This window comes from Octopus bimaculoides, chromosome 1 (genome assembly GCF_001194135.2).
Source record: "Octopus bimaculoides isolate UCB-OBI-ISO-001 chromosome 1, ASM119413v2, whole genome shotgun sequence".
Taxonomy (NCBI): Eukaryota; Metazoa; Mollusca; class Cephalopoda; order Octopoda; family Octopodidae; genus Octopus; species Octopus bimaculoides.
Window position 1 is genome coordinate 9,457,143 of NC_068981.1, and position 6,952 is coordinate 9,464,094.

The 6,952-nt window shown below is 37.9% G+C and overlaps 1 pseudogene; it reads left to right on the plus strand.

Moving 5' to 3' along the window:
- LOC106877762 (GPN-loop GTPase 1-like) overlaps positions 1-6,952 on the plus strand; it is a 24,016-nt pseudogene that overhangs the window by 2,707 nt on the left and 14,357 nt on the right.

A 6,952-nucleotide genomic window follows, 5' to 3' on the forward strand; every position in this document is an offset into this window, starting at 1 on the left:
AAGAATAAGTCCTGGGCTTGATTTGCTCGACTAAAGGCGGTGCTCCAGCATGGCCACAGTCAAATGACTGAAACAAGTAAAAGTAAAATTATTTGGTCAGTCAGTCAATCATCTTGGTTTGCCTGATTGATTGATTGATTGACTGAATGATTGATCAAACAATTGATTATTTAAGTGGTTAAACAGTTAAGTACTTGACTGATAATAATAACCCTTTCTGCTATCGGCACAAGGCCTGAAGTTTTTGGGGAGGGGACTAGTCGATTTCATAGACTCCAGTGTTCAACTGGTACTCTCATCTACCCCTCCCAAAAAAAAAGATGAAAGACAAAGTCAACCTCAACCAAATTTGAACCCAGATCATAAGATGGACGAAGTGCTACTAAGCATTTTGTCTGGTGTGTTAACAGTTCTGCCAGTGTGTGTTTCTTATTGGCATGATGGCCCTCCCACTATACAACAAAATTATTTAAAATCATTATGAATTATCGGAATGCTGATAGCATTGTCAAAAGTTCAAACTCTGCCTCAGTTATGCTCTAAAGCTCACAGGCAAAGTACCTTATTTCATTTGCTGCAAAGACCTGTTGGGGCAAGTGAAAGCAAAATCGTGATGGCTCCTGTGCCCAGCATCACCTTCCAGGCACATATAAGACATTCGAGCGAGATCGTTGCCAGTGCCGCTGGACTGGCTCCTGTGCAGGTGGCACGTAAAATACACCATTTTGAGCATGGCCGTTGCCAGTACCGCCTGACCGGCCTTTGTGCTGGTGGCACATAAAAGCATCCACTACATTCTCGGAGTGGTTGGCGTTAGGAAGGGCATCCAGCTGTAGAAACGCTGCCAAATCAGATTGGAGCCTGGTGTAGCCATCTGGTTCACCAGTCCTCAGTCAAATCATCCAACCCATGCTAGCATGGAAAGCGGACGTTAAACGATGATGATGATGTATGTGGTTGTCAACATACATATTTCAGTGTTTAGCTCAAATATGAAGATTTCAGTTGTAAAATAATTTGCTCAATACTCAAACATCATGTTACAATTTTATCGTCAGAATTGGTTAAAAAAAGCAAAAAAGAAAACAGAACAATACAGTTGTGGAATATTAATTTCCAAAGCTTCTTTTAAGACATTGAAATCATTTTTTAAGGTTATTTTCTTTTGTTCATTTCATTTTGGAAATATACTCCATTTTCTGGTCTACTAATTGATGCAGTCTAATAGCGTTAACATGATTTGTAAACGTCCAAACACCGTTACTATTTTGCCAAATCCTGCTGCATTTCACATGGAATTTTTGATCCTCCAAAGTTGCCTTGGTGTATAAATATGCATCCACTGCGACCAACATATATCCAGAAATGTAGTGCAGCTTCTTCAAAGACTGACAAAGAACCAGGACTTCAGATGCAGTAAAGATATACCAGAATAGTTAAGTAGCTCTTTCGCTGTAAATTTAAGTCTGAAAAATTCGATTTGTATTCCAGAAAAAATGGTAAGTCAAGTTATAGGATAAACGTTGCTTGTATTCAGAATTGTCACGAAACTTGATTGTATTTAATTAAATCTCTAAATTTAATTAGCTCTCATTTTCCTCCTTATAATTTAATATTTAGTTTTGTGATATTTTGAAGAAAGTATTAATTAAAATTTTCGTATATTTGGAGGCATCTTCATTTCCTCACGCAGTCTCAGTCCCGTCACATTTATGTCCAACATGCTCTACGCCTGCAGTATCCTGTACAAATCTAAGTTGCCATTTATTGTTGTGATGAACAAAGTAAGTAAATCATCATCATCATCATCGTCATTGTTTCATCATCTCATTGATTTTTGTGATGGTTTTGTGACTGGGTTAGATCAGTGGTTCTCAACTGGGGTCCACATAAGATTCTGTTGTTAAAATTTTATGTGCAATAAATTGGTTATATTTCTACAATACACAAAATATTTAGTTTTTTTTTTTATACAAAACCTAATAGCCACAGTTTATGTTCCTAACACTAGCTTAATGATGACTAAGTTATTTTACTAAATTCTTCACAGAGCATCTCAAAATAAATACAGTAACGAAAGGGTTAAAATGTATAATAGAGAAACGATTCATAACCCTTTTGATACCAACCCGGCTGAAACTGGCTCTGGCTTTGAGTACAAATGTCTTGTTTCCATAAGTTTTGAATTAAAATCTTCCACCAAACCTTAGTCACAATTTATGTTGCTAACACTTACTGAATGATAACTAAGTTATTTTACTAAATTCTTTGTTATATTTAAAGTAATCGAATGAAACGCAGAACATCTCAACAGAAATACAGTAACAAAAGGGTTAATGTAGTTCTCAAGGAGATTCCTATGTAACACACAGTGTAACAAGGTTAACCCTTTGAACTACAAGTACACCTCATTTTTGCCAGCTGAGTGGACTGGAGCAATGTCCAGTTACTATTCTAGTTACTATATTTTCCACTAAAACTATTACTTTGTCCATCTGCAGTACTAATTAGGTCACCTACCAACATGAAGTCTTATACCTGGTTAGCTATCTGAGCAATTTAAAGACTCATTTCATGGAAACTTCTGCTACTTAATTACTCCTGTATATCTTTGTTATATCAGAAGTCCTGGTTCTTTGTCGGTCTTTGCAGAAGCTGCACTGCATTTCTGGGTATCTGTTGGTCGCAGTGGATGCGTATTTATAAGTTCTTGGAGCATTTTCAGGAGCTCATTCACTGATTCTGCAATAAGATCCAGCTTGTAAAAAGTTTCCAAAGATATTCTGAACTTCTGCTTTTCTCGTCTTAAGATTTTTTAAGGAATTGAAGGAAGTGCAAAAACAATGTCCCAATAAACCAACACACATTGATTTCTTCGAATTCCTCCCCTATGTCATCCATCGACACTTAATGTCCTTAGAACGTGAGAACGGACCTCCCATGTATTTTCTTTCCTCTTCACTTTATTATATATGACTATATTTCTTACATTCTTCCGGTATACTTAAATTAGATCAAATTTAGTAAAATCGTCACGAGTTGTCTCCCATGCTTGCATAATTGCTATTTATAATTCTGGTCATTATCTAATGTATTTTTCTCATTACTTAATTTTTCTAATTTGCTTTTTGATAGTCATTGATTAAATATGTTAACATCAGCTTCTAAAATACAGAATGTTATAAACCGTCATTAGTTTTTTTGCTTGTACCTCAAAGTCTTTTTCTATAGAAAATTAATCTTGTAACTTGTAAATACAAACACTTCAGTTTATAAATGAATGTTAAATAGAAATTTGGCTCATGATGTGTTTATACATAATGTTAAATAAAATATATGTTATGAATATTATATATGTTTAATGTCTCCTTTGATATAATAATCATTAATATAATATGCAAACAAAGTGGTAAGATGGCATCTTTTCGTCCTTTATATTCTGAATGCAAATTTTGCCTAGGTTGACTTAGCCTTTCATCCTTTCAAGGTTGATAAAAAAAGTACCAGTTGAGTACTGGGGTCGACATAATCGACTTAGCTCCTCTCCACAATTGCTGGCCTTGTTCTAACATTTGAAACCAGTGTAATATGCAAAATCTCATTTCATTGGGTTCCCCTATTTATTGGTAAAGTAGAGTGGTTGTGTAACTCTGTACAAGAGTGAATCTTCTGGTAGATCGCTGTGAACTGGCTCATTGGGCCACTCTTTGAGCTCAGATGTTTAACAAGGTTGTTATTCATAAGATTGCGTATTTGAAACAATAGTTTATAAAGCAATTACAAAGGCTCATGTACATTTATTCTCTTTAACACTTTAGCATTTAAACTGGCCCTATCGGCCCAAATATCTTAATTGTTCAGTGTTCAAACTGGCCCCTTCCAACCTCTCTCATCAAGTCCACCATCTCATTCTAAAAATAAGCAGTCACATCATTGAAATCTCAAAGCTATGATATAATAGCATGATTAACCCAAAACAATAGGTTCAGTCCCACTGTGTGACACTTTGGGCAGGTCTCTTATACTTTGGCCATGGGCCAACTGAAGCCTTGTGAATGGATTCGGTAAATGGAAACATAAAGAAACCTGTAGTTTTATCATCATCATTGTTATTATCATTTAACGTCCGTTTTCCATGCTAGCATGGGTTGGACAGTTTAACCAGAGCTGGTAAAGCCAGAGGCCACACTGGGCTCCATTGTCTGTTCTGACAAGGTTTCTACGGCTGGATGCCCTTCCTAATGACAACCATTCCACAGAGTGTACTGGGTGCTTTTTATGTGGCACCAGCACCAGTATCAATTCTGCTGTACAGCACGGAACCTTGAACAAGTGTCTGTTACTATAGCCTCAGGCTGACCAAAGCCTTGTGAGTGAATTTGGTAGACAGAAACTGAAAGAACCTCATCGTATATGTGTGTGTGTGTCTTTGTCCCCACCCTATTGCTTGACTTTAGTGTTGGTGTGTTTATGTCCCTGTAACTTAGTGGTTTGGCAAAAGAAATTGACAGAATAAGTATTAGGTTTCAAAAAAAGGTCCTGGGGTCGATTCATTTGACTAAAATTCTTCAAGGTGGTGCCCCAGCATGGCCACAGTCTAATGACTGAAAAATGTAAAAGATATATATGTGTGATTTTGTGTTTGTCCCACACAGCCACTTGACTAGCAATGTTGGTGTGTTTACATCCCTGTAACTTAGGAGTTCAGCAAAAGAGACAAAAATATAAAAAGTACCAGATTTGAAAAAGATAAGTTCTGGGGTCAATTCGTTTGACAAACTGTTCTTCAAGGCAGTGCCCCAGCATGGCCGCATTCTAATGACTGAAACAAATAAAAGAAAAGATAAAAATAAGCCTTTACATTTGACACAGTAATCTGAATGCCAAAGGGATTTGACCCTTTCATTACCAATCTGGCTGAAACTGGCTCTGGCTCTGAGTACAAATGTCTTGTTTTCATAAGTTTTGAATCAAAATTTCCCACCAAACTTTAGTCACAATTTATGTTCCTAACACTAGCTTAATGATAACTAAGTTAATTTTACTAAATTCTTTGTTATATTTAAAGTAATTGAAAGAAATACAGAGCATCTCAACAGGAATACAGTAACGAAAGGGTTAACCTCTCTCCATCTGTCCCGTAGCCTGTATGCTATCTACACGGATACATTTTAGCTCCTTCATTACCCATTGTTTCTCTTGTTTTTTTTTTCTTTTTTTTTGGTGCAGACAGATATTGTGAGCCATGAATTTGCAGTGGAATGGATGACTGACTTTGAGACTTTTGAAGAAGCCTTACAGAATGAAACTTCATACATTTCAAACTTGACAAGGTCTATGAGTTTAGTCTTGGATGAATTTTACACTAACCTTAAGGTAAATCAGAGTTTACTTCTTCAATGTACATCTTCATCATGATGATGATCATCATCATCATCATCATCATCATATGACCTTTTTGCCCATACTAGCATGGGTTAGATGGTTTGACAAGAACAGTGGGCCTCACCGAAGCGATGACAAGTGACGGAGACCTTTGGAGATATGCTGTGCTTGAGAAGACCCGGCAAGCCAAGTAAGACTGTAACTGTGGCCTATGCCAGTGCAGTATAACCAACCCATTTAAGAGTACCCTTCAATCATTGAGCAATAAACTGCACTTGCGAAGACCTGTTGAGGCAAGTGAAGTCGTCGTCGTGGCTGATGACAGTACTCTGATTGGCACTCGTGCTGGTGGCATGTAAAAAGCACCATTTGAGCGTGGTTGTTGCCAGTGTCGCCTGACTAGCTCCTGTGCCAGTGGCACATAAAAAGCACTATTCAAGTGTGGCCAATGCCAGTACTGCCTGACTGGCCCTCGTGCCAGTAGCACTTAAAAAGCACTCACGGAGTGGTTGGCATTAGGCCTCCTGGCTTGCCAGTCCTCAATCAAACCATCCGACTCATGCCAGCATGGAAAGCGGACAGTAAATGATGATGATGATGATGGTACTTATTTTAACGGCCCTATAAAAGATGAAAGACAAAGTCAACCTCGGCAGAATTTGAACTCAGGACGTGAAGATGGATGAAATACCAACTTGTTGCCTTAATAATAACAGCTAGCTGACCCTGTGGATATTCCGTGATTTGATTAGAAGCGACCATCTAGTGTTAAATTATCATCTGTGTTTGCATGTGTGTGCCAAGAGCATTTGTATTTGTGTGTGTACCAATAGTTTATATCTGTGTGAGTGCGTGTCTGTTTCTAGCACAGATATTTATCATCTCACCACTTTAATCTAATATAAGATAAATTGATAGGAAGATGTGTGTGTGTGTGTATGCCTGTAACATTTGTGTGAATCTCTCTTTTTCTTTCCCTCTCTGTCATGCACACACACACACACACACACACACACACACATACACACTTTACTATCTCCTTTCCACAATATGACAGATTAACACCACAGATTGTTTACACAGATCTGTCATTAGATTATTGCTGTTGCCCTAAGGGTCAATAATCCAAGAACCACCAGTTGGGGGTCAGTGTAACCCTTTCCTTATGATTCTTCTTTCCTGTCTTTCTTTTATCTCATTTCGGAAAAGATGGCCGACTGTAGCAAGAGTGTTGAGAATAAATGAACCTGTTTGAGCGAGAAATTAAAGAGTTTAACAAAGGGTTCAGTGTTGGAATGTGGTTTGTGGGGTCGGCCACGTGCCTCACTTTATAATTATGTTTTTCATTCATTTCTTATTTCTTCACTGCCCACAAGGGGCCACAAACGAGGGCAAGCAAAGGGATTAAGTCGATTATATCGACCTCAGTGTGTAACTGGTACTTATTTAATCGACCCAGAGAGAATGAAAGGCAAAGTCGACCTCGGCGGAATTTGAACTCAGAATGTAGCTGCAGACGAAATACCGCTAAGCATTTCGCCTGGCGTGCTAACTTTTCTGCCAGCTC